This window comes from Chlamydotis macqueenii, chromosome 16 (assembly GCF_036417535.1).
Source record: "Chlamydotis macqueenii isolate bChlMac1 chromosome 16, bChlMac1.mat, whole genome shotgun sequence".
Classification (NCBI taxonomy): Eukaryota; Metazoa; Chordata; class Aves; order Otidiformes; family Otididae; genus Chlamydotis; species Chlamydotis macqueenii.
The window spans coordinates 2,659,373-2,672,948 of NC_141571.1; the positions used below are offsets into that span (position 1 = coordinate 2,659,373).

General features: G+C 50.9%; 1 protein-coding gene across 3 annotated transcripts in view; it reads right to left on the reverse strand.

Moving 5' to 3' along the window:
* Positions 1–13,576, reverse strand: part of CBFA2T2 (CBFA2/RUNX1 partner transcriptional co-repressor 2) — a 65,210-nt gene that overhangs the window by 32,206 nt on the left and 19,428 nt on the right. Inside the window, exon 1 of one of the 3 annotated variants that reach the window (XM_086760568.1) lies at positions 9,160–9,248. The exons of the other annotated variants lie outside the window; for them this stretch is intronic. The gene's annotated coding sequence lies outside the window, so the exon portion shown is untranslated. Of the gene's footprint in view, positions 1–9,159; positions 9,249–13,576 lie in introns of those variants that run through there. 3 annotated transcript variants of the gene reach the window in all.

A 13,576-nucleotide genomic window follows, 5' to 3' on the forward strand; every position in this document is an offset into this window, starting at 1 on the left:
TATACACAGGAGTGGGGGCACTGGTGCCGTGCTTGAGCATCACGAGCCAGCACCTCCTGAAGAGTCCAGGCACAGAGAGATGGGGGTGGACAGGAGAGCCATTAATCACAGAATCACAGAATGGTTTGGGTGGGAAGGGACCTTCAAAGCCCACCCAGTCCAACCCCCCTGCCAGGAGCAGGGACATCTCCAACCAGATCAGGTTGCTCACAGCCCCGGCCAACCTGGCCTGGAATGTTTCCAGGGATGGGGCATCCACCGCCTCTCTGGGCAACCTGGGCCAGTGTTCTACCACCCTCAGCAAAAAAATTTTTCCTAATATCAAATCTAATCTATTAAATCTGACTACTTGTTGGTCTCTTCAGGGAACGACCCCAGCAGAGACAGATGCACAGCCGTAATTGTCTTGGCTGTGCCTCCTTCCTCTCTCTCTCTCCTGGGCAGCAGAGGTGGAGATTTTCCATGGATAACCTCCGGAGATTCAGTGATGCACAGGGACCACAGCGTGAAGGTGTTGGCTCAGCTGCTGACGCACTTTCAAAGCATCATGCTGCAACACAGCACAGAAAAGACTTTCTAACTCGTCATTCTTAGGGTTGTCCCAAACCAGCTACTGGTAATGTGCATTAACCTGCTCACCATCAACTGGAGCACAAGGGAAAACCAAAGATGATGGTCACCAAGAAGCGCAACCACCAAAACTGCAGGAAGTAGAGCGCCCACCCCACAAACAACAAAACCCAGCAAAACCCCCAGGTTTGTGTCTAATTGCTGTTTCCCTCCCCCAGTCACAGCAAAGCCTGTGACACAGCACCTATAAATTTCCTCTAACGATGCAGCAGGAGGCAGAGACCCATCTGTGCTTGGGCACAGGTGAGACTTTTCACCATCGTGTAAGCGCAGGCTGCCTTTCAATGGCACCAGCCCATCAGGGAAATGGGATTTGCATAGGAGGGGATAACTGGAAAGTCAAGAAACAAGCCCTGAAGTGAAATATTTATTAAAACCTACATTGTCCACGTCTTCCCGGGGATATAAGTTTGCTATTCAACCCAGAGTTCTTCTCCAGGCTTCTGGGGTATTTTTGAGGACGGTCTCTCCACCACACAGAACTGAAACCAGACAGAGACATCTGCATACCCTGCACACCCACCTCCCTAAAAACACACCCATTGCTGCAGGGTTTGCGTCGTTTGCAGGTTCTGCCTTGCAGTGTGCTTGAGAGCAGATTAAAATACTACTGGCCTCAGGGAATTTAAATTGATTCCACCTGGCTTTCAAAAAAAAAAAAATATATATACCACTGAACTACAGAAGTATTTCCAGCACCTTAAGAAGGTGCACCAGCGCGTGCTGCCCAGTGGTATGAGATTACACTGGTGTCCCATGTCACGGAGGACATCCGTGTGATCTACACGGTCCTGCTCAGGTAATCCTGAAGAATTAATCTGCCTGCACGTACTTTGTTTTTTTTTTTTTTTTCCTGGTGAGTGTATGCAAAACAGAGAGAACCTAGCTCATCTCTCAGAATCCAGATGGCACTTGCAAACCTTGTCTGTGTATCAAATGTTGTTTTTTAGATCAAGTGTCCCTGGTTGACAACACAGAACTTCACGGTGCTATCTTTAGAGAGGCTTCTCTGCACAGAAACACCCTTTGAGCATCCGTTACCGGGAACATGCTAATGTGGCAGGGTGTTTTCAGCGGACACAAACGTCAGCTGTTTCTGGGAGCCCTGATACCCCAGAACAAGCTGAGCCTGGCTGAAGGCGAGGGGTCATCCAGCTCCCCTTTTAGGACCACCACTTGAGAGAGATGCAGGATGAGCTCACAGCAAAGTCCACTCACTCACAAGAATAATGCTTACCGAAAAAACCCTACTAAAAGAGTTACAGTAGCTCCAAACAGACAGCAAAACCTGAGACTTCATTCCTTCATTTCTCCTACAGGTTTAGAGCTTCTTACCCTACTTTCCTGTTCATCTAAATGCAAGGGTCTGATAATAAATCCATCTTCCTCAAAGTCTTCATTTGCCTCCTCCAGATTTCATGTAAAGATAGAAGCAGCACATGCAAAATAACTTTTTTTTTTTTAAAAAAAAAAAAAGTCCATTAATAAAGAACAAAACTCTACAAAACTTTCAGTTTCACACATTCCTGAGATGGTAATGTACCCTCAACAAAAAAAAAAACCTGGTAGTAGTTGTTAAAAATAACACCACCACCCCCAAAACTCCACCAACTTGAGTTGTCTTCTGTGTTCCTCAGCTCCAAGAACAAGGATCATTACCTGCGTGTGAAAAAGCCCAAAAAACCCCTGACCTGCACAGACTCCCACTGAGCAGCAGAACGGCATTACAAAAGCCAGGAGACGAGAAAGGCGGCTGCAGAAACAGAAAAGGTTACGACACAGCTCATCTCCAGGACCAGGAGGTGACACCAACAGCAGCGAGGCGGCTGAAGTAACCCCTCATGCCTGCTGCCGAAAAGAACATTTCAGAACAGCGACATCAGGTAAAGCAGCTTCTTCGGAAAAAAAGAAAGCGATCCAGGAGGTAGCTCCTTCCATCCTGCAGGCGCTCACGGTAAACACCATATGGCCTGTTAATTTAATTAGGGAGAAGAAACCCCCGAAGTTTGAGATTTGACTTTGAAGGGTTTAAAACAAGTATAAGGAAAATTGCTCAAGATACTCCACCAGGTTGTCCTGCTAGCTTCATCCATCCTTCCCACCCGATCTAGCTGGTGGCCCTCCCCATGCCGCCCAGCACCTCTATGGGGACAATTTTTTAAATTTTTTTTTAATTTTATTTTTAGAAGTCCACTACCAGATGTGCACCACCTACACCGTTGCACCTGCACGGCTGCTTCCTGGGAAGATCTGGGTGGTCCACGCTGGGCAGTCAAACCAGGATGGGTCTGTATCAGGAAGGAGGTACGTGAATAAACAACCTGAGTACTTCAGTTAAACTCATCTTCTCGGATGCCAACCAGAATTTTTATTTTAAATCCCTCTCAGAAACTGCATTGGCGGGTCCCGCTCACCAAGGCAGGATGGATTTCCAGGCGGAGGTCAACCTGACAAATGCCAAAGAACCAAAGCTGAGACGCACAATCTCAGGACAAGTCCACTCCCCTCCTATAAATAAATTTGCATTTCCAAGTCAACCAACCAAGCCCCAGCCACTCCCCAAAATTTCTGTATCTGAGTAAAGACCCACTGCAGCGTCTACTTCCAGAGCAGCAACAGGGACTCTTTGGCCACAGGGGCTGCATTACCAGAATAAAAATTGTCTGCTTCGAGAATATCTTCCACGTGAAAGGCATGGTTAGAGGAAAAGGAAATTCAGTTCTCTGACCTGAGAAGAAAAGAAGTCTAGAGACTTGGCCATCCCAAGCATCCTAACACGGTTCCTCCGCTGGTAGGAGCTATTTTCTAAAGACTCATCATGGCCTGAAAAAACCACGGACAAGTAAAATAATAAAATACATAATGATTGCCCTCTTTTTTGCTTCAATCTGGCCAATTCCCAGTTGTTAACTGGTTGCTTTGAGGAGAAAGGAGAATGTCTAGGATCTTTTCTAGACAGAGGCTTGCCTCCGTACACCCACACTGCAACGGGAGACTGTGGCACCACTGTCACGCCAGCGCACGCTGCCAGGTCTCAGCACAAGCTGCCCAGGGCCACCCAGCGCATCACCAGCAGGGAACCAGGCGGATCCCATGGAAGTGGCTCCTGAGGCACCACCAAGAACGCAAAGACACAAAACCCTGATTATCTATGAAACTGCCTCACAAGCCACAATGGCTGAGGCTTACGGGGCTTTCATGGGCTTTTGTCTTCAAGCAGCCTGCCCAGGCAGGAGCACACAACACTGCAGTGCTTTGAGGACCATCGTCCCCCAAGAGGCTGATCTGCCAGGAGCCACCAGCACAAACCTTGTCACCTGCAACGCTGCAGCAAAACCAAACCCCTCTTGGGAGGCCCAGCGCGTTGTAAGGGAAACCCAACACTTCTCTATAGACGTATATGCTCCGACTGACCGGCCTCCAGACTTGGACAGGGCTTTGTCACCCAAGCTGTTGGGGTAGAAGTTCAGAGGAAAGCTATTCTGATGCCTCCACTGCAGAGACAAGCTGCCACTCTCTTTCATTCCTGCCCGGCAAAGAGGGCAGGATCAGGGCTGCGTGGGCTGGTCCCCTCCTCACAGGACACGACCCACCTGCACTCCTCGCTGGAGATGCTCTATGCCTCTGCAGAACAGGTTCATTTTCAAGTCCTCCATGCCATCCCACCAGTGGGAAACTCAGAAGATATTTTGGGGGAGTTTGGGATTTCATGCAACCTGCTGCCCTGCAGATGAATTGTACCAGGAGAAAACCCCACCATTCCTGTAATTTTGTAACCTCAAGTGGCGTATAGTTTCTCTTTGGCTCCTCTCAACAGTTGACTACACTCACAAATTAATGACCTACTTGTTTAATTATTTTTTCCTCTATCCAGACTCAGTTTGGGATCTGTGTGTCCCTTTAATAGGTGTGCCACGGCAATATGCCAGAGTCTCCCATTTTCTAGTTAAAAAACCCCCACAAACAACCAAACATCTGAAGCTCAGCAGACTTCTTCCTGCTAGCAAGAAAACCTCCTCTCAGGACACCGCAAAGATTTAATTTACTACCAACTGCCCTCTGGTTATTTCACATTTATGGGGTGGGGGCTGAAGAAAGGAAGAAAGCAGGGCAAGGGTGTAATTAGCTCCGCTTGTAAAACGTTCATCCCAGTCGAAACAGCAACTGGAGCCTGTCGGGGCTTAATAGATTTCAGGGTTTTGTTCCTTGCGAGTGTCGGGTGGGGGGAATAGAAAAGGGGAAAAAAATATAAATATATATAAAACAAAAAATCAATAAGTGCATCCTCCTTGCCACAAGCCCATATGGAAGTAATCAAGCACAAGGGTGGCAGCTGGGGCCAATAACAGTCACCTGCAGTTGAGGGACATGGGGGTTTGGGATGGGTTTTTAATGCTAATTTCCTGGAGAAACAATGAGGGAGCGGGCGCGGAGCGGCAGCCGAGGGCGGATGAATAGGGACCAGCCGGAACAATGGCTGCACCTGGTGCCGGGAGCAGCGGCACAGAGCCGGCACGCGGCAACAGCGCACGGCACATCTGTTCCCCGCACAATAACCCACTCCCCCACCGCTCCACCAGCATCCTAAGTGATACCAGGTCTTTAAACACTCACCGCTCGCCGCGGAGCAACAGGTTTGAGCTGTTTCGGGGCTGCTCCTCCTCCTGCTTCCCATCTTTGGGGCGAGCTCAGTGATGGTTATCAATACTTTTGGGGCTCTCTTGGGTTTTTTTTTTGTGAAAGAGATGCCTTTGAAAGGGATGGCTGTGCAGCACCCCACCGTCAGGTTGTGGCATCCTGTTGCTGGAAGGAAAACTGACTCTTGGCTTTGAGTTTCCGTAAAACCACAGAGTAACCAACCAGCAGACCTGCAACACTCCTGGTTCTTCTAAGCAGTCTTCTGGCCACCTGCAACTGTCCTCTTCAACAGCATAGCACAGGAAAGACAGGAGTCCTGCAGCCGGGAGCGCGCCAATGAAATTCAATCATCCACATTATTCTCAAACCTTAAGCTTGGCATTATAAAAATGCCACTGCCCAGCCCAATAAAAGGCACGATAGTTACACTTTAAAATGCTTTGAAACGTCTGAAATCACTATTGTCCTTTTGGACATAAGCTGCTGACATACAAAGCAGTGCTGAGGTCAAGGTCTTGCCTCAGAAAATCGCTTGCAGACCCAGGAACTCAACCCAAAGCCTCTCCATGCCGCTTTAACTGTGGGATCATGGCTCACCAGTTCTCCCAGCTTCTGCTCTCGCTCTAAACAAGGGTTTTTCCAGCCGTTCCTTGAACGCTGCATGAATTAAGACAGTCTCCATCCTAAAAATCGAAGTTGAACAGGCCCCCAGCGACCTGCCGTGATGCTGCCCCCAGGGACTCCTCCGGAGCGTCTGCTGAAACACACCTCATACCTAACTTCCAACAGCAATCGGATATGGAAACAGTCACTACACGCTAGGATAAAGACAAGCTTACAATCTAGCCCAGAACAAGAGCTGGCTTATCTATACTTATTACAGGGGAAAAACCCAACAGGCAAGATATTACGACCATCTCCCATTCAGATTTAAGAACTAGCCAGCGTTGCCTTAAATCTGCTACATATGCCCACGTCCTCAAATGACTTCATTCAGCTATCCCGCTATACTATAAACATCGCACACACACGTCAAACAAATCTTGTTTTTTGTCCAAACCCTAAAAAACAAGAGGCCACCTGGCTCGCCTACCCCAGCGCAGAGCCGTGGGAGAGCGCTGCCTCCGGCAAAACGCAGCTGATGGCTCCTGCGTTTATCGGTCCGTTTAGAAAATTCAGCTCCTGAGGTCAAACCACGTTCTTTCCCCCACTGATAACCTCCACAAGTCAAAATCCACTGTGAGCGACGCGTGACAAAGCCCTGTAAAGCAGCAGTGAAATAAGTTGGGACTCGCACCCCATTCGAGAGACGAGGCAGCGTTAAGAAGTGAAACCCTGCTCTCTCAGGGACACTGGCCTAAGAGAGGAATAAAACCCCCAAGAGCCTGACCCACGGTTCATGTGAGAAAAAGCTTCCTTTGCTTTTGGCTTCCGTGGGTTTAAACAAGGCTCTGCAGAAACCAGCAGATGCAGCTTGCAGCAATAGCAGCATCGTGGAAGCAGGCAGGGGCTGCGGCTCCAGTCCCCGGGCAGAGCGGAACCCGACCTGGCAGCACCGTTTTGGCCTTTTCACTATTAAACCGAGTTTCTGCTCTTTTCCTCAGGGCGTTGCCTGTGTAATAGACTTCTCAGATTAATGATTTATTCTCCTTGCCTTTAGTAACTCTGCTCCTTCCTCAGACCCTTCAAGTCCTTCGCTCGGCTCACTGCGCTTTCCTGTTGGCAAAATTTGCTCAACCTGCCTTTGCTGTACCCCTTTTACCTTATTTCTTACACCAGGGTCTCTTAGTTTTGCATTATTTGTGGCTTTCTCTAACGGGTGGATGTGCTGGGGTGCAGGTACCTGGCTGGGGAGGACCCACAGTCATTTAGGCAAAGCCAAGGTCACCATCAGAAGAAACATCTTTTCCATATTAATAGTGAAAAATCACATTATCCAGTGGACAATTCTGAAAAAAACAAGTCTTCACTTGTAAATAATTTGGTCAAAATGGGGCAGCACATCCAACTGGCCATCAGGTTTCAAGCTACCCCCTTCCCCAAAATACAACCACCTCTCTCACCTAAGCACGCAGCTTGTCAGGCACCCCAAACCCTTTCCAAAAATAAAGGAACTTGAGAAAAAAAAAAAAGTTTTCCATAGGGCTTGGGCAAGACACTGGCAAATCAGTTATTTAATGACCAAATCATGCTGCTCTGATGCTGGTAAAACTTCTGTGTGCCTAATCAGAGCCCGACCTGCAAAGAGACCACGGCAGCAGACGCTCCAACACACTGCGCTGCATTCGCAGATTTGGGAAGCCTTCCGGAGAGCCACAATGGAGAAGCACGGCTTTTTGCTTTCAGATACCGTCTCTCTGTACGGCTCTGCCGGAGATTTCCTGCTTCTCGTTCCTCCTTTGTGCTGGGACACTCTGAGACACGGAAGTCGCAGAGCGTTAGGCAGCGTGCGCTCCTTCTGCCTCCTCCCCGGGACAGCGAGGGATGCACAGGAGGTGTTTGGTGTGTCTGTCAAAGCAAACTTACAATATGTATTTTTAAAAAGCCCATAGCCAAATGCTTGCCTGCTGCAAGAGAAGGAAAACCCTAAAGCGGCACAGAACTGGCCACGCGCGGAGCTGCAGCCCGTGTGGCAGCACAGCACTCTGCCAGGGAGCGCGGCCAGGCTGCAGCACGCTCTCCCCGGGGAAACCCCGTCATTTGGCACACTGAAAACCACCCCGACGGAGCGACGGCAACGCGCCCCAAGGGGAACCATCCTCACCGGACAGCCTAGCCAATATTCCTCTCGCTTTTCCCAGCTCGACAGCAAGCCATCCTCAGGCACGTTTGAGCTCCCCAAACTTTGGGCGCTGATTTTGGTGCGTCTCCCGCAGCCGGGCAGGATTTTGCCGGCGCACAAAATGACCATGACTACCGTCATGCCGAGAAAAAGCCGGTAATATTTTGCAGAGCACGCGCCCGGGGCAAGCGGCTCAGCAACCACGCAACAGAGGGATCTTTACAACAGGAGGGTCAGAGGGGCAATTCCAACTGCTGAGCCTTCCCAAAAAAAACAGGGAGGGGGAGAAGTGCAGGGTTAAAACACACATGCAGGATGGGGAGATTACAATGGAATAAAAGAAAATACAGCAATCCGCAGCCCGACAGTAAAAACACACAGGGCAGGGAGGTCTGTTCTGGTATCACAAAACTGATCCGAGAGATTGAGATGCTGGTAGCATCAGTTGCTGCTCGAGGAGCACAGAGACAAAAAGGAAGCAGCCTCCGCCACAATGCAGAGAAGCACTGAAAACACAGAGGAAATTAAGGAAATTCGGGAGCTGATGGAAGAAATCTGCCTCTGCAGATTTACACCCCCCCCCAGCTTCAATATCAGCATGCACAAGTGAGAGCAAGGCTAGGCACAGCAGAAAACACGTTCTACTAAAACACAGAAAAACCTTCCTGCTTTCTCATTTCCCCAGAAAATGCCGAATCCCAGCCTTTTCCTTACCAGGGGTTGGGGGGGGGGGAAACATAAAATACACCATTCCATAGCAACATAGAGAGCTCTAACGCATCCCTCCTTAGAGTTCAGTATTTTTGCAGCTGCAGAACCCACGCGCGCAGCCGGCTCCTCTGCTGAAGTTTTCCCCCAGCAGAGCCACTGCAGTGGAGCGGAGGCAGGCTGGGCGGCGAGGCGCTGCGGACGCCGCCGCTCCCGCCCTCTCCCTCTACCTGCGCTGAAGGTTGAGGCTCTCCCCACACCGCCGGCGAAACCCACGGCGCTCCTCAAGCCGACTCGGCAGCAGGGTGGCCGAGCATCCCCCTCCCGAGCATCCCCCGCCGCCCCCAGATACGCTGCGCCCTACCCAGTCCGCTTTAAAAATAGACCCATCCATCGCTCACCCTAAGCAGCGCGGTTGCAACGATCCAGCTGCTGTTGAATACACCTCGTTTCTTTGAAATATAAATAAAAGCGCTCTTCCTCCTCCTCCACTCGTGATCTTCGAGCGCAGCCGGAGCCCAGCCTGCCTTCTCCTTTCATTAGCTGGACATGTGTCAGGTCCCGCACATCTGCGATTTCTCACTGCCTGGAGCCGCCTGTCCGATTCCAGGGAAACACAGATGGATCCCAGATGGGAAGGTCCTGCCAAACAGCCCGGCTCTCCACCTTGCCAGAATCCCCAGCTCAGAGGCGCACACACCCTCGGCTCCCTGCCTGCGCCGCGCTGCTGCCAGGCTGCTCGCCAGCTGATGTCACCCAGCGCACACCTACCAGCGCCTCGCAGCCCGGCCGACATTCACTTCTTAAATCCAGGGGATTTGTTTATGGCCGGCAATAACGGCGAGACGGCGGCAGGAGGAAAGGAGGGTTTTGCCGAAACGGGCGCTGCGGGTCGTTTCCGCCGCAGCGAACCTCCAGAAATCAGCTCTGCCTTACGCAGCGCCGGGTGTAAATCAGCCCCTGGGTTTGAAATCTGGATAAGCCGTTGGGTAAACTAGCAGATTAATTTTCCAAAGGTTTCCCCACACACGTAAATCTTCACCGCAAACTCCCCTCCCAGCCCCAGCGTTCGCGGTGCTGGAAAGCTTGCATGTGTTTGCAATTAGAAGCAACAACAAGATAACAAGATACTGATGTTGCAAGGGTACCCAACCAGGGCTGGAAAATTCAAAGCGAGAGCAAATTAAATGTGTAACAGATTACTCGGCTGGAAGAGGAAGTGTTAAAGGAAAATGTAAATCCGAGATGTTTTATACGGGGAGGAAACTCCACCAGGGATCTCACAGCAGCAAGGGCGGCTCGGAACAGAAACCCACCGGACACAACGACACTTGGCCATTTTTCTCCCCCTTCATACGCAGGTGGTCACTCTGCCACCTACAAACCTCCTGGCAATTTGGAATAGCCGCTCCCCGACACGCGGCATGAACACCAGATATTAACTGGAGGCCCCTGACTAAGCCCATCGGCCCAGCGCCATTCAGCGCAAGCCGGGCGCTGGGCAAACACGGATTTACACAGCAGCGTCCCTCACCACGTAGACGGGGGTCCCTGGCTGCCTGCGGTACAGCCCCGGCGCAGAGGCAGGCATCCCTCCCGTCGCTGCCCAAACCATCCTTGTCCCCGCTGCCACCAAACCCCGCGAGGAGGAGACGCGATGGCATTTTGTGTGCGGCCCAGGCACAGGCACATTTTAAGATCTCGGGAGGGATTCACCACTCCAGTCCGTATTTCTCCAAGCTGAGCAGGTTCAGATCTCGATATAATCCATTCCAAATCTTTGCAGGCAACACCACCTCTCCCTCCAGCTACTTTTTTGAGAACCAGAGACCTGCCTACCTTGCCAGGACAGCAAACTGAAAACGCAAGCCAAGGGATGCTGGTTGTTCAGAAGCCCAGAAATCACAGGAGCAGAATTCTCCCCAGTTGGTGTAAGCGTGATGAGATCCCTGCTCACTCACAGACAGCAAAACGCAGCTTTCTATGAAATTTCCAGGGGTTTGGTAGGCTACTGGTAACTGCCAAGCCCTGTCTGTAAACCTTCTGAAAGTACTGCCCCTGGCATCCCACCTAAGCCTTCAACCCTGGCGTCTCTGCTTAAGGTACGTCTGCTTCCCTTTGGGAGGGGAAAAGGCTGTAAAGGGAGAAAAAAAAAAACAAAACAAACCAAAATTGCTGTAAAGGATGTATTAAAAAGCATTCTGTGAGTAGGCATGGCATGCATTCATGAAGACACAGGCCGTGTTTTCCTCCCACAGAGGATGAGCCCCCCAGCATAGGCAGGGGGCTGGATGGTACCTGGGAGGAGGGATTTGGGCAGGAAACTTCCAGCACACGAAGCTGCCGCAGCTGCGGCTGGGCGAGCGCATCGCTCCGAGAAGGGCAGCCGGGCTGCAGGCAGAGGGGGCACAGCTGCCCTCCCGCCTCCAAACCTCAACCAAGAGCAGGGATTTTATATGCTTCAGTTAAAAAAAAGTGAATCGCAACCAAGCGTCAACACACGGATACCTGGAGACGCCTGGAGCACCCTGCGAAGCGATGCTGGGGCAGCAGAGCGGGTGGGAAGGGGCAGATGCGGCAGGCAGACCCACCAGCGCCCACTCCTTCTGCGCCCAGTCCCCGCTGGCAGGGCTGCTGGCAAGGCACGTCCATAAAACATTGCATTTCAGAAAGTTTCGCTCGCTGAGGCTTCTGACACTTCTGATGAAGGTTGCGCAAAATCCTGAAGCTCTCGATGTTTCATAAGCCAAGACGGAAAAACCGTCTCGAAATTATACAGACAATAAAGGGAGGAAAAACCCAGGCAGCTCCATGAGCACCAGAACGAATAAAGTTATTCTCCTGTGGCCTGTGTCTCATGATGTGCTCCCTGGCGCCTCGTGCTGTGAGGTCCCCAACTGGAGCCCTCCCCGGCCGGGGTCATCCCAACAGTGGTGGCTCTCATGTGGATTCTCTGATGTCTTATAAGGAGCAAGCTCACGTTGCAGCTTTGCCCCCAGTGGGGACGGTACCAGGCAGAGGATGCAGCCCTACGCTTAAGGCATTTACCATCAGGTATCACTGTTCCCTGCCCCATCCTGTCCTAACATCACCAAACCAGCCTGAAACAGCCAGCAAATTCAAAAGCTGACCTTGGTCTGAGCACGAGAGAGGAGTGGGACGCTCTGTGACAAAAACAAGATGCTCAAGTGATGCAGCTTGGGAGCTGCCAGATCTCTGGGTCAAAGTCATCAGAGAAAACCCTCTTAGAGGGTTCATGGGATGGCCTGGGGTTTGGAGGGTTTATCTGAAATAGGTTATGAGCACTAGATGTTCCTCCACCTCCTTTTTTTTAATCCTATTTTAACTTACAGTCTTCAACAGCTTGTAAACATTTCACTTCACATAAATAAGAGCTGTCCCCAACTCTGACAACGGGGCTGTAACTACCATTTGTGACCCCATGGCTAAATAAGGCTGTTCCCTATTTTTACAATCTAAAGTAGTTTGAAATGTCAAAACGTCAAGCCACACTAAGTATTTTAAGTATAATTACAATGATTTGACTTTATAAACCTTTATGAAAACATGTGCACCCTTTGCCATGGTGTCTACAGGCCAACTTCTACCCAAAACCCAACATCCTCGAGCCAGACATCCCCACTTCTGGCCGGGGTCGGGGCAGGAATACGCCAGACCTCACGGCTCGGCCTCGGAGTAAGGAAGATGCATGTGTGGTTTTGGGCTCTCAAGGCACAAAAGCTAAAGGTGGGGACACCTGGTGGGTGCCCTGAGGAGAAGCTGTTCCAAAGCCTTCTTTAAGCGGCTCATGGATTGTATCTTCAGCATCACCTAAGCTCACCCAAACCGCGACCCATCGGCAGAGGCAGGTCCGTGGAACCGCAGGCAAGCATGCCACCGCCAGTCAGCTTCTCCAGCAGCACCAACACGGCAGCTCCTGTTACCGCAAAACAAGCCAGGAGAAAGCACCCTGCGCACCATGCCCTGCTCAGCCACCGCCTTTGCAAACAGAGCGGGGGAAGCAGAGACAACGCACTAACGGAAGACACCGAGATATGTCACGTACCGACCTCAAGCAGCAGCTGGACGTAACCAAGAGGCTAGCCTGCTCCCCAAATGTGCATTAAAATAGATTTTGTAACCCAGTGTTGTGGTTTAACCCCAGTTGGCAAATAAGTACCACGCAGCCACTTGCTCACCCTCCCCAAGAGGATCGGGGAGAGAATCGGGAAGAAAGGAAAACTCATGGGTTGAGATAAAGACAGTTTACTAGGACAGCAATGGAAGAGATAATAATAATGAAACACACAAAACAAGTGATGCACAATTCCTCACTGCCTGACAACCCGACAACTGACACAGCCTACCCTGAGCAGTGACTACGGAACAGACAGCAATCCTGGAATGAACAGTGATTTCGGCACTGCGATTTCCTGAGCAGTCATCTCAGAACCACCATTTCCCAGCAGAGAAAGCGCGTTGCCCCCCGGCCAACTCCCCCTTACACAATGAGCGTGACGTTTATGGTACGGAATACCGCCTTTGGCCAGTTTGGGTCAGCTGAGGGTACCCCCTCCCAGCTTCCTGCACCCACACACGAGCAAAACCTGAGAAGCCTGGAAGAACTCCTTGATTTCTTAGCAATAACTAAGACCATCACTGTACTAGCAACATTCTTCACACACCAAATCCCATACTAAACCCAAAAGCCAGCAGCTACTGGCAAGGAAATTCGCTCCGTCCCAGCCAAAACCAGGGCACCCAGACATCACCACTGCAGTGGAGGGAAGGGCTGCAGGCAGCAGGGGAGAAACGGCT